Source organism: Gossypium hirsutum, chromosome D03 (genome assembly GCF_007990345.1).
Source record: "Gossypium hirsutum isolate 1008001.06 chromosome D03, Gossypium_hirsutum_v2.1, whole genome shotgun sequence".
Classification (NCBI taxonomy): Eukaryota; Viridiplantae; Streptophyta; class Magnoliopsida; order Malvales; family Malvaceae; genus Gossypium; species Gossypium hirsutum.
The window spans coordinates 4,628,859-4,648,801 of record NC_053439.1 but is presented as its reverse complement, the minus strand read 5'-3'; the positions used below and the strand labels follow the sequence as shown (position 1 = coordinate 4,648,801).

Here is a 19,943-nt window from a genome sequence, read left to right as displayed (position 1 = left end):
AACCGTGAGTGTATGGCGTCATTATTAGCACCATTAATTTGAAAGTGTCACAAATCTCTAGAAAGTTAGTCAAATGAGTATTCAGATCTTCATCTTGCAAACTGTCAAACTAAACATACTATTGTACCATCTGAATTGTGTTTGCCTTCAGCTCAAATTGTTTACAGTAATGGTGGGTCTCACAATACTCAATTCAGCCCCAATCAGAGTAAGTTTAGCGTAATAATACCTAGTACGAGGATCATGATTTTGCAGGAGGTAGCTGATTATTGTGATTATCACCCATCTCCACAGTAATATTATTTTCCTCTTGATCGTCTACTAAATTCTGTTGATTTTACCTTACTTCCCTAACCTCTTTACGATTTCTACAAACAGTCTTTTCAATCTCATTGTCAAAAAGTAATGGATCCAACGGGTTTCCTCTAGTCATAAACCAAAAGAACCTGTTAAAATCAAACAAACAAAAAAATATAATATCAAAATTAAGTTAAAAACAAAAATATTAAAATAAAAATAAAAAAGGTAGAAATCTAGTTTATGGATATGTTTTGAGAAATCAAAGTTTTGCGAATTGATTTGGGAGATTATTTGAATGTGGATATTTTGTGAAATCTAAATTTTGCAATGGGTTTTATGCAAAATAGGTAGAAATGTTGCCGAAATTTTTGTAAAATAATTTTACCACTACGTTTCCTTTTAAAAAAAAAAGAGTAAAATAGAAAAGTAAGTTGCTTCAACAATGGAATGTGGCATTTTATATTCGGATCCAACAACTGGGTTGGGTATAAGGTGTCACGTAGTCGCACCAATAAATTTTACAAAATGATTTTAACAATGTTAACAATTAGACTTGTATTTTTAAATTAAAAAAATAGAGAAACTAAATTATTTGAATAAAAATAAAAGGCCTAAATTCCAAACTTATCAAGAATACAGGGACTTCAATCTATTTTAACAAAATAATAATAATATGTATGGACAAAAACAAAGATAGTAGGAGGGCCATGCTACTCCAAATCCTAAAGAATTTGGAAGAGTATGGCCCTCCTACTATCTTTGCTTTTGTCCATACATATTATTATTTTAAACAATTTGGAACTGTGATACTCAAAATTTGGTGAAAAAAAAAGATTTAAATTAAATAATTTGAGTTTTTATCTAAATAATATCACAATTTAGGAATAAGCTGCAAATCTATTCATGAGTCTATATATACACATGTCTCATATCTCACATTGCTTTAAAAAAAGGGGAAATGAGACTTTGGGTCTATATAAAGGCATGTTTTGTAAGTTTTATTTTCACATTAATAGGTGGCACCAAAATAAATAAAAAAATTGGTGCTTCCACTTTTAATGTTGATGTGGCAAAAATCTTTCAGCTGGAAGCGTTTTTCTGTCAATATGCTAAAGACGCTTTTGGAAGCATTTTTTTGGGTTTCCCCTGAAAACGCAAGCATTTTACAAAAATCGGCCTATTCCTGTAAATTTTCAAAATTTCGGCCTATTTATGTAATTTTTTTTCTAAAAATTGCGTCTTTTGGTATTTTAGTCCTTTTCATTCGATCAATCTTTGCTTTATCTAATAAAATCTCTCTTGCAAGCTTATCACAGTTTTTTACTAAAAACGAGTACTGACCAACATAGTGCCGGCACCAAAAAAATTTAAAAATAAGGATATTATATGTATTGTACAAAATACGGGTGAAAAAATACATATAGGTGTCAGTCGACACCTTAAAAAAAATTTAAGGATTGATGACATTGGTGCCGGCCATGAGGGTGCCATAACCCCCAGACAATGTTGCTTTCAAGTCAGTCTTGTAAATATTTTAGAACTTGAGCTATTTTTATAAATATTTAATTGTTTTGGGTTAGTTTGGTAAAATATTCTATGTGCAATGGGATTTTGTTGTTCCTTTTTTGCCTTCTGTGTTTCTTACATGGTTCCACAAAAATGGGTTATTTTGATAAAATAACCCAAAACAATTAAACATTTATAAAAATACTTTGGTTCAAAAACATTTACGGGAATAACTTGAAAGGAAAAATGTCCTAGGGTTATGGCACCCTCATGGCCGACACCCATGTCCCCAATCCCCAAATAACAACATGATGATTGGAACTGTGATTAAAAAAATATTTTTTTGGGTGTCGACAGTGCAATGGTCGACACTCATGTGTATTTTTTTCATAAGCATTTTATATAATACGTGTAATACTAGGTTTTAAAAAAAATTTATTTTTTGGTGTCGTGTTACCGTGTAGCAGATGATCGACACCCTTTTTTATTTTTTTTATTTTTTAATGTCAGCACTTAAGTAGTCAACAACCCTTTTACAATAAAAAAATATATTTTTTAATTTCTGGTGCCGGCACCCCAAAGTAAAAAAGAATTTTACTCTAATTTTGTCTACTATTGTCGTTTATTACACTTTAACATCTATATATTACTCTATTGCATTTGCATGCTTTCTTTTCAATATTACTCTTTCCAATTTACTGCCTTTTCTTTCTTGTCCAAGCAGCCTGCAGTACTTTGTCACAGCGATGAGCGTCTTGCTTTGCTGCATCATCGAGAAGCAAGCATTTGTTGCTGGTTTGTGTGCTTACCCTAAGGTTGATAATTGGAATCCTCAAAGCGTTGATTGTTGTTCATGGGCTGGCATAGATTATATCGAGAAGTGTATGAATATGAAACATTTGAAGTGTAAATATGAAACATTTGAAATAAAATATACTATTAAATATAAAATATTATAAATCTAAAAGTAAAAAAAAAATTATATTGAGAATAATGTGACATTCTAGTTCAAGCTCTTAAAAGGAAGTAATTAATTTAAATATAAAGCAGTGGTGGAAATAGAAAAGTTTTTCGGGGCGGAATTAAATTGTATATTTTATGATAGTAAAAATGTAATTTCACCATTTTAATAATCTATATCTTTATAATTTTTAAAGAATTAATCAATTTTTTATCATTTTTAAGGGGGCTAAAGTGTAATTTTATCATTACTAATTTAAAATTTTATAAATTATAAAGAGCCTAAATGAAAATTTTCCCACTGTAAGGGGCAGGGGCCTGCCAACCCTTTAGCTCCGCTACTGCCTTAAAAGGATGGTATAATCTTAAAAGAAAAAAAGTAATTCAATAAATTTTCTATTAAATATAAGTAACTATTGTGTATTTATCATTTTTAAAATTAATTTTTTTATTGGAATGAATATTTCTATCATTTATCTATGACAATAGTATCTTGTCAGTTGACGGGTCATGTTAACTAATTAATCAAGTTAGATCGTGGAATAGAAACATTATTTTAAAGGATACTAGTTTTCGAAATAGTCTCGCTAAGTCACAACTTTAAAGCTAAATGTATCTAGCAGGTCCCTCTATCATAGGGGTCGTATCGAATTAGTCCCTCTACTATTAAATGGATCAATTTAGTCTTTGTACTATTAAAAAAAATGAATAAGGCCAAATTGGAACATAATTAATATTTATTGTTTAAAAGATGTCATTTACTATTTAACAAAGTTATATTTTGAAAGCTTCTTATGATTTTATAGATGAATTTTTTTTGTTTGAAGATGAACTATAAATGAAAAAAAAATTATTTTTATGTCAATTTTTAAAAAATAAATTATAAATTTGTTCCAATTTGGCCTTATTTGATTCTTTTTAATCGTAGAATAATTGAATTGATCCATTTAATCATAGAGGGCTTAATTTGATCCAAACTCTATAATATAGGGACTTTAAAGGTACTTTCACCCAACTTTAAACATAATATAAAATTATAAATAAAATACATTTAATAAACTTTAAAACATAATAAATAAGACACGATATATTTAAATACGATTATAATATCCTAGAACATGTATGTGCATAGAAACTGTGCATTTAGAACACGCGTATGTGTTAAAAAATAATGTATAATAAATAATGAAACGTAAGGTTTGAAACTAATAGCAACATGTACAAAGTTAAAATAAAAATTAGTTTAAATTGAAAGTAAAATAAAATTTAAATAAGTAATTACATCATATTAAGAATATTAAACGTAAGTTTTGAAACTAATAATAATACCCCATATGTAATATCTACGAAACTAAAATAAAAAATAGTTTAGATCTTGAATAAAAATAAATTAAATAAATAAACACATAAAATCAATAATATTAAATATACTTCAATTGTTTTAGAAGGTTAATACATTTAAGAGTTAATTTTACCATATATTCTCAACCTAGAACCTTTATTCTAAATTGGTCCCCAAACTTTAAAACACTCAATACATCTTCAAACTATTGTGGTTATATCAATAAGGTCCTGTTACTAAAATTGTTAATTTAACCATTAAATCAATTACCAAATATTATATGGCATAGATTAAATTGAAAATTTTAAATAAAAATGAATATTGTAAAAATGGATGTTGTAAAAATCTTGATTTTGAGGTTTTTGAAACTTTTACAAAAGCTTTATTGTTCACTATCTCTTTTTTCCGGTTTTACTTTATTTTTAGTTTTAACTTTAAAAATTTATGTGGTAATGTTTTACTTTTCTTTAAAACTTCCATTTTAAATTATGTCACATAAGATTTGAAGTGTCCTTTATTGATTAAATTAATGATTTTAATAATAGAAGGGCATGATTGATATAACATTGATAGTTTGAATATGTAATTAAAAGCGTTTTTGAAGTTTGGAAACCAAATTAAAATGAGAATCATAGTTCGGGGATACCCGATGTAACGCCCCAAAAATCCTTTATATATTTATTTTTGTATGTTTGTGACACAAATATTTGTCTGCTTCAGTGGTTAAGTGTTCTAGGAGTGTTTGGGAGGTCCTAAGTTCAACCCTTAGCTTGAGTAAATTTTTGTTCTTAAATGAGTAAACTCTTATCTCTAATCAGTAGGCTTATAAATAAATGTTGGTGAAAAATGTTAGAATAGGCTTGCTGGTCTAGTGGATAAATGGAGTGGCAAAGTGTTGGTGGTCTTGAGTTTGAGTCTTGGTGTGTGCAAGGGAGTGTTTTATTTTGCTGCTTGTCCCATGTGGGTGTTCTAGTTTAGCCGAAATACTGAAGAGTTTGAGTGGAATTTGAATTAGGTGGTTGAGGGAGAGGATTAAGAGATATGGTGAGAAAATTAAGGAGTGAGGAGTTTGAGAGCATTCAAACTGTAGTTGCAAGTTCGACTTTCCCCTCACTCTTTCATTTTTTAAAATTTTCCCTCTGTTGTTTTGTTTCCCCATTACCGGAATTTTCTTTTTGGTTTCTGAAAGTTCTCTGCTGAAACTTCTGCTAGTTTCTCTTCCTTGTTGATTTCCTTTTCTACCCTCATTGTGTTGATTCTGTTCTTATTGCTTTTTGCTGAATTATTGTTCTTGTGGTCTCTCTCTTTTGGCTTTCCAAAATATTTACTATTCGGAAAAAGGTAAGCAAACGTTCCCCTCTTCCTTTGCCCGAGTCTTCCCCCTCTTTTCATACTTTCCTTTCATTTCTTTTTTTTGATTCTTTTCTTTCCCTTGCAGCTGACTGTTTTTCCTGTGCTGTCTTTCTGGTTATCAATCTCTACTTGCTAATAAGTTTTTGCACTTTGTAATTGGTACTCTTCTTACGTTGTTGGTAAGGGTAGATAGTATATTGTTATCTTATTGCCTAATGAATCAATGCTTATCTGATTTTGGTTGGCGCCTAGGAGTTATTCAAGGGGTGGAGGATCGTTAATTGGTGATTAAGTGGGCGGACCCTCTTTACTCGATTGAATGTAACATTGTTGCTAGTTAACACTTGGTCAACTCGTGTGTTTTTGACTGAGTAAGGGTATAAGTGATTAATTGGTGATTGTTTGGTCAAATGTAGGTTTCAAAGGCTCAGTGTTTTCCTTCTCAGCGAATAAAAACCAGGTGTGTAAACGCAACTCTGAAAACAGAAATCGGTGAAAAGCCAAAAAATATGATTGTCGACGCCACACGGGCGTGCGGCCGCCTGTGTGGTAGGCCGTGTGATTGAATATAGGCGTGTGATCGATGAGGTTGGCCATGTACGATTCATGGGCCGAGCTGAATTAGGTCGTGTGGACCACACGAGTGCGTGGGCCCCACACAGGTGAACTACACGGGCGTGTAGGAATATTGGGCCAGGCCGTGAGATCCACACGGCCAAGGCCATTTTAGGCCGTGTGGGCCACATGGGCATGCAACATGGGCCGTCGACCCATTTTCACTGTTTGACTACTAAGTTTACACGGATCGCCCAAGTCGACTGTGGACCTACTGTAGGGTCGATAAGCTTACCTAGACCCCTAATTGACTGAAATAACTGTATGACTGATACGATTATGCATGTTATTAAGCATGATGATGTCCCACTGGTTTGATACTGTATGCCCTGATTTTATGCACAATATTATGTTTTAGCATGTCATATATATATATTGCATTGCATAGGGGTTGGGTTATATTGTTCGGAAGAAGTGTACTGAAAGGCCTCGAGCCTAAATTACTGGCAGCTCAACTGTAAACTACTGTTCAGTGCCGCATTTGGTACTTTTTAGAGTGTAGGGATGGGTGGGTTGATTATATCCCCACATGGAGTGTAGGGTTGGACAGAGCTGGAGTGTAGAGGCTGGTTGGGTAGGATTTGACACTGCATATCTGTCACTGCACTGAGTATTAATACTGTAATGGGCCAAGGCCCAAATGCACGATTGCTTCTGTATTGTAATGGGCTAAAGCCCTAACTGAAACTGAAACTGTTACTGAAATGGGCTTAAGCCCAGACTATGATTGCATGTTGTCTGCTTGTTTATGTGGGGATTACACACTGAGTTTTCGTAAACTCACCCTTCTGATTCATCTGTTCAGGTAATCCCCGGACTTAGGCGGATCAGAGCGGCGGAGGACTCAGCTGTGGCCACACGACTCCTTTTTACTGTTTCGTATTTAATTAGGTTTATTATTTTAAAGCTTTATTTGGGGTATTTTTCTGTAATAATAGCCGCTATGAGTTTTTGCTTAAATTTTGGATTTTATATTGCTTTATGTTTTATATCTGCTAGAGGTAGATAAAACACGGATTTTTAAAAGAAATGCACGTGTTTTAGCAAAATACCAGCAAGGACACAAACTACTTTAAAAAGCTTCTGCAACATATAATATTTTGCAAACTAACGACTGAATAAAATCACTATTTTAGGATTAATAAAAGATAATGACGAGATCTAAACGGAAAATGTTTTAAGCAAAGTTACGGTTTTTTCAACACGAGCATCGGTTTTCAAACACACTATCATGTGACATCGCCAGATTCGATCATAACGTCCAGGCCGGGTTTGGGGTGTTACACCCGATGTAACTACCTCTACATTTAATTATTATTATTTGAAAGGAAAATTTCATTAATTTATTCTATAAATGGGATCATACAATTTGGGGAAAAGAAAAAAAACATCCATTGTCGACAATGAAAGACAAACTCCATCAATACGACAAAGACTTTAACCTTAGCATTAATAGAACATTACAACACGCTGACAGCCGATTTTGTCCATCATTTATCCATCTTAACTTGAGAATAATTATGATATATATTCAAATTGATTAATTAAAAAGACGTAACATAGTGGTAATGGTCTGATCTAATGGTAAAGAGTCGCAACCTGTTGTTTTCTATCTTTCGTTTACGTACGTATTTCCTAATTGGCACGTGTCATGTTGGAAGCCAAACAAATTGGCAGAAAGGTTTTATTTGCTCTGCCTCACATGCTTATGGATGCCCCTTTCTACTTCAAATATATAATGGAGTTGGAATATAAATACATAAATTTATTATATCAACAACAGTTTCATTATAAACTATTATATGATAACAATAATATTTGAATATTCAAAGGTGGGGCCGAATCTCCCACAATAAGGGAAGAAAAATATGGATAAAAAATAAATTAAAAATTAAGTGTTAAAAAATTACATATATTGAATTTAAATTATAAAATTTATTTGATATATTACTTAAAATTAATTATTAAATACAAATAGATTGTTTGATAGATATAAATTTTAAATTATAAAAGTTTTATTTCTTAAACATTTTATGAAACAAACCGAAAATTTAAATGACTTTGAGTATAAATATGAAACATTTGAAATAAAATATACTATTAAATATAAAATATTATAAATCAAAAAGTAAAAAAAAATTATATCGAGAATAATGTGACATTCTAGTTCAAGCTCTTAAAAGGAAGTAATTAATTTAAATATAAACCAGTGGCGAAATTAGAAAAGTTTTTCAGGGCGGAATTAAATTGTATATTTTATGATAGTAAAAATATAATTTCACCATTTTAATAATCTATATCTTTATAATTTTTAAAGAATTAATCAAATTTTTATCATTTTTAAGGGGGCCAAAGTGTAATTTTATCATTACTAATTTAAAATTTTATAAATTATAAAGAGCCTAAATGAAAATTTTCCCGTTGTAACGGGTAGGTGCCTGCCAACCCCTTAGCTCCACTACTGCCTTAAAAGATGGTATAATCTTTAAAAAAGAAGTAATTCAATAAATTTTCTATTAAATATAAGTAACTATTGTGTATTTATCATTTTCAATATTAATTTTTTTATTGGAATGAATATTTCTACCATTTAGCAAATGAATCCATGACTTATATTACATTGAAGGTAAGTCAATGTTGTCATTCTCAAATAAAGAAATCACTAAACAAATAATCTTAGTACCAAAAAGAAATTATCTTTTCTTAACTTTTTGCCATAAAAAAGAAGAAATAATCTTAGTACCTATTTAAAAGGGTAAAACCTTGTTTTTCATTAATCCCCTCCCCCATAATTATTTAATTAATACTAACTAATGTGGAATTATATATTATTGTATAAGATAAAAAAATTTGTGATAATTATTTATTTACATGTACTAGTATTTGGTATAATAGCAGTGTTTTTTTATTCCACAAGCAACCTTAAAAATTTGTCATATCTTTTTTTTAATATTTTACGATACTCTTATAAAACATTTATCAACTCTTGAACTTGTTGTAGAGTCTAGAAGCTCCAATTACAGTGTACCAAATATTTTCTCTTTTTACATTAATAAAACTTTCTTCCGGGAGGGATGGGTATGAATACTAAATCATTAAGCAAGTTGTATATTTTTTCAAAAGCTACTATATGTTAACTTAGGGAATCACCCATTAAATATATCATTTAAAAATTTAAAAATTTTACCGATTTAGTCTTAATTCAATTGGTACTATCATTATTGAAGCAATTAATAATGACGTGAAATTCAAAACATTTTTATTCCGATTGAAAGGTTGAATAGAGATTATGTGTAAAATTCTGCACTTTATAAAAACAATTAAAATATTATCCTTCTTTTCTTTTTAAAAGGGATAGAGATTGTCCAACAGATTCAAACTCTAAGGGTACGTTTGGTTCACTGTAATGGAATAGAGCTGTAATTGAATAGAGCTGTAATTAGTAATTCAATTGTTTGGTTGAATGGAATGTAATAGAACTGTAAGAGTATTCTTGTGTTTGGTTGAATGGAATGATGTTGTAATAGCATAAGGAAAAAAACTAAAATGACTAGAATACCCTTAGTAGAATTTTTTTTAGGTAGATGATTATTGTTATTGTTATTAAATTTTAATAAGATTATTATTAAAAATAATTTAATAAAAATAATAAATAATTTAACCATATTTTAACATAATTATTATTAAATATAATTTAATAAAATTCTTAATATAATTATTATTATATGAATTTACTAAAATCATAATATATAATACTATAAAAATAATATATAATCTACTTTATTATTTTTAAACTGCAATACATATTTAATGTGCTAAAATATCATTAGTGAAACAAATAATTTAATTATTCTACAATAAAAAAACAAAATATTACAAGTAATAAATAACTTGAGAATTATATTTCACACCCAAACATAATATTCATATATTAACAAAAAGTTACATGATTTCATTAATTTATATGTCATAATCCATATGTTATAAAATTTTACAACATTGTAATGACATTCTATCATGTCATTATACCATCCAAATATTACAAACACAAAAAATTACCAAAATACCATCAACACAACCATGATTTTTAATGGTCAGCAAGAAATCTTCTAACCCATTCCAACCGCGCAGAAGAAGGTAAACTAAAGAAAATGAGCATTTGCGTTAGATGATCTGGAATTTTGCTCAATGAGCGATAGCGCTCATCCTCAGTTAAACCTTCTACTTCACATAATGTTGGATATAATTTTAGAGCTCTTTCTTGAATGGTCATTTCTGACTTTTGTTGAATTAGCACTTCGGAGGCAATACTCCCACTGATTTCAACGCCAACGGCCCATCTGTTTTCCGCCAATAAAATGGCAGCATCATTAAATGAAGTAGAAGAAATATGATCACTTGCATCAGAAATCTTTTTTTTCTTCTTTGAAAATGAGGAATCACCTTGGTTTCTAGCTGGTTGCGGTTGTGTAGCTGAAAGATCCATGTCTTCCAAAGAAACATCAGCTTTAAATCCATAGAAATTGTTTCTTTCTCAATGAGTATTTGTAGTAGCTACATCCTCAACATCTATTTCTTCAATAATATCAGCGGCTATTTGGGCATCTTTCCAGTGGCTCGATCTTTTGCGTAGATGGCAGTAAGTTGGTCATATTAAGGGAAACTACGATGTTTGAATTGACTGGCTTCTTTATGACTCTATAAAAATGAGGAATTCATATTAGATATAAGTTTGGTCAAAATAAGATAATAAAGACTTGAAATAATTCTTACATTTATATATGAGTTCCACACCGCATCGTCATCAACAACAAGTAGCCTATGTTCATCCCAACCAAAACCGCTATTGTTTTTTCCACTAAGCATGTCATAAACGATTGACCAATCCCTTTTCAATGTCCTAATCCTCGATTCAAGATTAGGTTTAGCCTTTAACATGGCATTGGGTAAAACTTTTTCTGACATTTTTTCCAACTCATTTAAATAACTAAATTTGAATCTCGTATCAGTATTAAAGGTTCTAACATTGTGCAAGTCGACCATACAAGCAACCAACGCGGCATCTTCTTCTGGAACCCATTTCCTTTTGGTTCCTTGAGAATTTTGGGAAGAAACACTTGATTGTGAAAAACCTGACATAACTATCTTAAGAAAAAAAACAAATTAAAATTAAGTTCAATATTATGAATCAAAATGCCAACACTTTACAAAATTATAGCACATGATGAATCAAAAGAAAATAAATTATAATTCAACAAGTCTAGTACAATACAAAAAACAATTCAAACACCACCAAAGTTTCATAAACTAGATACATGAAATAACATAAACAAATTAATGTTTACTATTTTGACTCTAAACCTAACTAATTTCTAGATGCTTGCCATTCACCAAACATTTAGTTGGCTAGTTCCATCTTCCAAGTAGCTCATGCATTCGATGGATGAATACTTACGATATTCGATTCATCGTCATCTATCACATTACTAGGTAATCCTTCTCCCAACTCCGCTTCAATAGGATCAAGACTCATATAGGTTTGAATAAAATTATGGAGCAAACAACATGCAATAATGATTCTATTGTGCACCCTCACAGGATAGAATGATGGACTCCTAAGTATTCCCTATCTAAGTTTTAATAACCCAAAGCATCTTTCAAAAACATTACGTGCTGAAGCATGTTTCATATTGAAAAATTCTTCCGGAGTACTTGGCTGGTAACCCTGACGCCACTCATTCAAATGATATCTTTGTCCTCTAAAAGGTGCAAGAAATCTCTCACAATTTGTGTATCCAGCATCAACTAGATAATAACAACCTATAAAAAAAACTATTTGTCATGGCTAATTTCCCAAAAAAGTATGATCTTAAAGATTAATTCAAAGTCCTCTAATTTTGCACTTTACCATAAGGAACTTTTAGTCCATTTCTCCTACTAATGGCATCTAGAAAGACCCGTTCATCAGCAACAGAACCTTCCCAACCAGGAAGAACATAAACAAAATGCATATCAGGTGTACAAACACCTAACATATTTGTTGCTATGTCACATTTTCGCATTTGATATCTAGGTTTATCAACTGTTGGAACCCTAATCTTGATGTGGGTTCCATCTAAAGCACCTAAGCAATTCTACATCACATGTATAAAACCTTGAGTTAGGATACTATATTTAAATCTAAATCAACTAAATTATGTACAAGCTATATATAGAACTCACTCCAATACCTTGAACTGTTTCCACATTGGGTCTGTAGAATTAGCTGTAATTGACTCTGCCTTTTTAAATAACACATCTTGTAAGCGTATGACAGCATTTAAAACATTGTGAAATGATCTGCTAACGATTTCCCCAGACCTATTAAAGTGATGCTTGATAACTCGATTTTTAAGGTGATGAGAAATGATATGTAAAAACATTGCCACTTGCTCATCAACAAACATATTCCTTGACGACTTCAATTTCCCTAAAGTTTGTAACATCTCACATAGTTTAAAAAAGGTAATTCTATTCATCCTAACTTGTTCAATACAGGTCTCGTCACTAGAATATACAAGTTTTTTCACATAATATCGTTTTGTATAAAAATCTAAAATATAGGATCTAATCATTGGTCTATAAGTATGTAGGCTATGGATGGCACCGAATGTAACTAAGAACCAACTCGCAACTGTACACATTTGCAACCATATTGTCAATGTGTAACGCCCCAAAATTTAAGTCTTTAATTTTTGCATGTTTTGACACAAATTGCTTGTTTGCTTTAATGGTTAAGTGATTTGGGTGTGTATGGGGGTGTTTGAGGAGCTTGGGTTCAAGTCTTGGCTTTTGCATAATTTTTAGTTTTGCTCTTAAATGAATCTGGACATAGGCATATAGGCCTTATAAATATTAGTGTTGGTTTTATGACACAAAAATAGCTTGTGGTCTAGTGGCAATGTGGCTTGTGGTGTAACTACGAGGTCAAAGGTTCAAGTCATGGGTTACGCATGAGAGTATTTATTTTGCTGCTTGAGCTGGGTAGGTGGTGGAGTTGGACTAGAACACTGCAAAATTTAGTTTGAACTGGTCATAGAGGGAGTATAGGAGAAATAGGTGGAGTGAATCAAGGAAGGATAAGTGGAGAGTTTTTAGGAGAAAATCAAAGAATTTGATAAGGGGGAGTGTTGTCCCGTTTGGGGATTATTCAACCTTGAGAATTCGGCTAGGGGGAGTTTTGGGGGTGATTTTTATCTTTTGAGGAGTTTTTGGTTTTTATTTTATTTTATTTTTCTCTCTGTCTGCCTCGGTGGGTGAGCATTTTTTGTTTTCTCCTTTTTCTTTTGGTGTCGAATCTTACAAAGGCTTCAAAGTACCTCTCGGGTTTGTTCGTTTTGTTTTTTTTTTTGCTTTTCCCTTTATGCCCTTTTTGTTTTGGCCGAATAGCCTTTGGTTCTTTCCTATTTTCTTTGTGGCCGAATATTGCCTTTCTTTCTTCTTCTCTCTTGGCCGAATATTGTCTTTCTCTCCCTCTTCATCTATTCAATTCATTTTCCTCGAAGAGTGAAGGAGTTTCAAGTGTTTTATAGTTGTCGAAACCTCTCTCTCATCACTCGGTCAAGGTAAATAGGTAGACTAACCTTCCTTCTAGGTGTAGGCCGAATGTTCTTGTGGTTCTGTAAATTATCATGTGCGGATTTCAACCACATGATTTTACAATCTTGTTTAATGAATCCGTTTGCAATGCAGATATCCGTCAAGAAGATTGTAGCCAACTTTCGTCAATGGTTTAGGTGGGCTAAGCCAGTTTTGTCAGTTGAGGCAAGTATTAGTTTGTTTTTTTTTGGTTAAAGATGCAAAAGAATGAGACTAACCCTATTGATTGTAACTAATGGAAAACTTGTATGAATGCAGATTTTAGGTATCCGTGGATCTTAGTACATTTTCACAAACAGGTGTGTAATTACACCCTCTCTCAACTGTAAATCGGTAAAAGCCGAAAATCCAAAAAAGACGGCGCTGAGACCATATGGGCATGCGAACGCTCGTGTGGTAAATCGATCCCACGAAACACGGTGTTAGATTGTAGAGGCCTCTATAAGCGTTTTCATGGGCTTAGGCCGTAATGGGCCTAAAATAACCAAAATACCTTTGAAGGGTAAAATAACCGAAATACCCTCAAAAGGTAAAATGACCGAAATACCCCCGAAGGGTAAAATAACCGAAATACCCTCGAAGGGTAAAATGATCGAAATATCCTTAAAGGGTAAAATGACTGAAATACCCTCAAAGGGTAAAATGACCAAAATACCTCCAAAAGGTAAAATAACTGAAATACCCTCGCAGGGTAGAATGACTGAAATACCCTAGCAAGGTAAAATGACCGCAATACCCCCAAAAGGTAAAATGACTGTTATACCCTTAGGAGTTGAAGTATGTGTAGGACTGATTTGCTCTATAATATATATATGACTGTTACTGAGTCTGACATACTGCATACACGTGCGATTTATGACATGACATACTGCACGGGTTGGGTTTCTGATATAGGGGAAGTATATTGTACTGGTGGCTTTGCCACATATACTGTTACTGGCAACTTTGCTGCGTTACTGTTACTGGTAGCTTTGCTGCATCACTATTATTGGCAGCTTTGCTGCGATATTGGTGTGTTGGCTGGGTGGGTCGATTTTATCCCCACATGGTGTGTTGGTGGTACGGAGTGGTGTGTTGGCTGGATTGGGATGGGTTGCATTACTGCATTATACTGTTATTGTATTGGGCTAAGGGCCACACTGTTACTGTATTGGGCTAAGGCCCACGCTGTTGCTGTATAGGGCTTTGGCCCAAACTGCTACTGCACGTTGTATATTGATTGACTGATAGGGGATTTCACACTAAGTTTCGTAAACTCACCCTCTCCTTTTAACTGTGTAGGTAATCCTCAGTCTTAGGCGACCCGGTGCCGCGAGGGGCTCGGAGGTGGCCACATAACTGCTGCTATTCACACTTGCTTTTATTTTACTTTAAATTATAAGTTGGGTTTTGTTTTGTAATAAAGCCTTTAATTTGGGTTTTAAATTTTAATTGGGCTTTTGCTTACATATTTTATACTGCTAGTTAAGTGAAAACGAATTTTCAAAATAATTACTGTTTTCAAAGACACAAACTTTAAACGTTAGAGTTTTCAAATGCTTCCACATTTTAAATCAACTTGATATAATAATAGTAGTTAATAAGGCAAACATTTGGTTAAGTGTTCCGTTAAACATTACTAAAGAGGTTTCCAAGCTTAAGAAACGAGTTTTATCAACAAGTCAAAATTTTGAGAGACACTTCAATGTGACACACCAGATACGGCCATAACGTCTAGGCCGGGTTTGGGGTGTTACACAATGCAAGACCAATTCTTTTACGCCTCACACTTTGTACTATTAAAGGCAGACGAGTCATTACTACGAGATATTAAAGTGTTACATATCTTCAAATCGTAGTAAAAGGGTCACATTTCTCCAATACTAATTTCAATAACAGTAAAATAAAATCAAAGAATTTAATAGCGAAAGAACTTATAGTGATTCAGTGAATACAAGACGCTCAACGGTGTGACGTGGAGGAAGCAATCAAACAAGCCATAGAAGAAGAGGAAGCAATAACACACTATCAAAGAAAAATGAATAATACATATTAAGAATCTTTACGAAGCACAAAATAGAAATTAAAATTATCTTTGCAAGTAAAAAGCTTGAAATTTATTTCTTTATCAATCACCCAAAAAAGAAAAAAAAAGAAAGAAAAGAAAAGAATGTGTTTTTGTGGATTTGATTAATTGATGACTGACGTTTTATTTACCTTTATCAATTTACCTTTTAAAAAGTTTGTATTCAATTCAAAAAAGAAAAAAAAAGAAAAGAATGTGTTTTATCAATTTACCTTTTAAAAAGTTTGTATTCATCTCACATTGTAATTAACTAATGTTTTATTTGAATTCATAATTGTGAATAGAAAAATATATATTATTTTGTTTGAATGGTTAAAATTAGTAAAAGGAAAGAAAAATAGTATGAATTTAATAATTTTTATGAGAAAAGAAAATAAGGTCTTAATTTCTTTTATTTTGTATTAACTCAATTCGATTATAAGTATATAGTGTGTTAAATATCTTAAAAATTATGTCTTTTAAAATATTCGGTTATTATTTTTATTTAAATAAAATCTAAAACTCCATATACGTTACATTCTTACCATAACATGATTTGTTTGTAGCATTTTACTTTCTCTTTTTTTTTGTTTCGTTTGTTGAGATAATTATATTAAGAATGTTATTAAATCATATATTATTTGCAGCACTTAAACACTTCGATTTACATCATTTCAGCACCTCAATTTACAACAATTAAACACTTCAATTTACAGCATTTAAACACCTCAACTTACAACACTTTAACATCCCAATTAACAACATTTATACACCTCAGTACTTAAAACACTTCAATTTACAACATTTAAACACTTCAATTTGCAGCACTTTAACACTTCAATTCACAGCATTTAAATACTTCAATTTGCTACATTTTAACACTTCAATTTGCAGCACTTTAACATCTCTATTAACAACATTTATGCACCTCAATTACAGCAATAAAACATCTCAATTTCCAACTACTAAACACTTCAAATTGTAGTACTTAAATAGGGCTTTAAAAGTACAAAAACGAGCAGCAACAGCATCTACTTTACTTGAGCTACAGGAAATTTTTGCACTAATTGGACAACAACTAAATCTGAAATAAACAAGTTTAACCATTACAAAACAGTAGCAACCATGAAATTTGTAAAGAACAATTTTTTCCCTATTTAACTATCGCCGAATCATCCATGTAAAATTGATAAGAATTTTGAGCATGGAAATAATAAAGGAGTTTAAAGAAAACTCACCATTAGCAACACTCAATTTGTATTTCTAAAATAACATGTCATTTGGCAAATTAAACTCGATTTATTCATTACCAGCACATCATCAATATCAATCCCAGAGTTATACATTTTAACCACGACACCCAAGCACTATAAATTACAACTATAACTCCTCTCAATTTATCATTTTAAGATACCACAATTTCATTATTAAGGCCGTTTAAATTACAACAATTAATCCACTTCAGATAATGTTTTAAGACAACATAAATACTTACAGCATGAATACTTACATTTTAATCACGATACAGCAGTAGGACATCTTAATTATAACTATGACATCTTCTAATTACAGCTTAAAACCTTAAATATTTAATCCAGCAAAACAAAAAGGATGGCGAGATTACAGACAAAAACTAAATAGGTATATCATTTTCTTGCATTCCAATTCTAAATCATTCTTAGAGAGCATATGAATGAAAAAGTACTCTCATTTTCTATCATTCTTCCCACCAATCCTCTATCCTCCTAGTTTTCAAAACACTCCAATAAAATGTTAAAGTTAACCACAACAACATAATGTATACGGTACATTCCAAGAGGGCAGAAAATACAAAGAAATAAATGCTCTTACTTCTTTCAACTTATAACATTATACTAACAAAATTTAAGAAAAAGAAAGAAAGAAGAGGAAGAAAAAGTAGCATTTAAGGTTAAGAACACAGTTTGAAAATTACGCTGTTCTCACCGTATTCTTCTAAATACTCTGATCCATCTCATCTGAAACATATGATCTAAAAAGCACATTAAACTGTATCAAATAAAGCATCATTAAACAAAATCCAGTAAAAAGAACCATTGCACTAAAAGTAATTTAATTTTGCAACATCTAAAACTTCCATCTAAACTCCATAAAAGGCCTAACATAGGGTCATATTTTTTTGGTGGAACTAGGGACAAGCAGCAAGGTAAGAAATCTATCCAATTTCTAAAGAGGACTGAAAACCCTAATTCCCAACATAGGCCATTCAGCATCACAAAGGATTGATACATCAAATTTCAGGATAGCTGTTACCAAATATTTCCACATATTATACAGCTACATTAAACTAATCAAACGTTCGAACCCAATATCCAATTAATTAAAATCCCAAAAAACTAAAATTATCAATCAAATGTTTAATTGATAAGATTAAAAGAAAACCTAATGATGCTGGTAAAACTTTATCTAAAACCCGATGCAGTAGCTAAATCTCTATGCAACTTATGATTTTCTAAGCATTAAGATTCAAAAATAAACAAAGCATATTAGCACATATGTCAAATTTCTCTTTAATTTAACTTCAATTATTTTCTCAACTGAAATGCTTTGTTCAGCTTACACTGTAACTAGCCCAACATTTCAGAATCAAAATTTAAAAAAAAAAAAAGCAAAGCAAAGCAATGGCAAATTTACTGGTAAAATGATTTCCTTATCTCACCTGCCTCTGTTTTCTTTTTCTTTTTCTTGCTTAACTGATTCAAAGCTCAAAATCCAAAACTCCATCAACCCATTTTCCACAAACAACAAATTCCAACCTGAAATTGAAATCCCTTACTATTGAGACAAGCAACCTGAAATCCCTTACAATAAACAGAAATGCCCAACAATTCGAAAAAAAACAAGTTTAGCTTTCTAACCCTAAATTTCCTTAAATAATCGGATCAACCAAATATGAAAGGGGAAAAGAGCAGTTGAAAGAAGTGAAAGAACTTTAACTAAAAAATCAGAGAAAAAAATAGGAATCAAAGGCACTTACTGTAAATAAGGAGGTTCAACTAGAAGGAAGATGAAGATGAAGATGGCGAATGAATGCTTGATTTGTCGTCGATTAAGGAGCTAATTTCTAGGGTTCACTTTGGGGATAAATGTCGAGGAAGAAATCTACTGAAGTGAAAGTGAAAACGATGAATAAGAGAGGTAGGCTATTTTGGTCCAAAAAAGGAAAAATGTTATTACGGGTGATTTTGAATAGCAATTCAGACCCCCCCAACCCCTGAATTTCTATTACAAGAGTTGAGGGAATAAAGGTGCAATAGAATTCTGCGGAATCACTTAAACAATGAACCAAATTAGTGAATTACTGTTGTGCACAGAATATGGACGGAATGGAATAGCAATTCCATCGAACCAAACATGGTCTAGGACTAATGTATTATTACTCCACTTGCAGTAAACCAATAATAAAATAATAATTTAAATCAACTCCGATAATTTTAAAAATATTTATTTTTTTATTATAGCAGGTAGATTACATCTATCATATATATAATATATATAAAAGTATGAGTTTGGAAAAACTGTTGAATTGATGAATATCTTTTTTTTCATCATATTATTAAATTCACATTTAAAAACAAATAATATTTAATTTAGAATTATTCGTCAAAAAAGTTGAAATAAAATATAAATTTTGATAATTATACATTTAAAAATAATTATAATTTAATAAAAATGGTTACTTGAAAATAACTCTAAGCATAAAATATAGCGCAAAAAGTTGTGATAATGTAATACCCCAAACCCAGCCTAAACGTTATGGCCGAATCTGACGATGTCACAAGGTAGTACTTTTCGAAAAATATGTCGTCGCTAAATACCCTTTTCTATTTAACCTTTTTTTTCATTATCTTATGTTAATTTCAAATCGTGTCGTTCGTTTCCAAAACATTATTCACTTACAAATCGTTATTCAATTTCAAAACATTTTCTTATTGCGGAAGCTTTTAAACAATTTGCATATTCATGGTATTTTTGATAAACATTAATTTCATTTGAAAACCCAAGTTTTACCTAACACTAGCAGATTTAAATCATAAAACCGTATAAAAACTAAATTTAAACTAAAATCCATAAAGGCCATAATTACAGCAAAACACTCCCAAATAAAATAAAAATCATAAATAGGTAATAAACAGTGTAATAGAA

At 31.3% G+C, this 19,943-nt stretch overlaps 1 long non-coding RNA gene across 2 annotated transcripts; it reads right to left on the bottom strand.

Moving 5' to 3' along the window:
• Positions 1-16,491: 16,491 nt before the first annotated feature.
• On the bottom strand, positions 16,492-19,139 carry LOC107950453 (uncharacterized). 2 transcript variants are annotated; one of them, XR_005911077.1, is made up of 4 exons: positions 18,775-19,088; positions 18,457-18,553; positions 16,687-17,769; positions 16,492-16,531 (listed from the first exon to the last, which is right to left on the bottom strand). It is a non-coding gene; the product is annotated as an uncharacterized lncRNA (long non-coding RNA). The 2 variants fall into 2 exon arrangements; XR_005911076.1 differs by having other exon boundaries at positions 16,492-17,769; positions 18,775-19,139.
• Between the last annotated feature and the right edge of the window lie 804 nt (positions 19,140-19,943).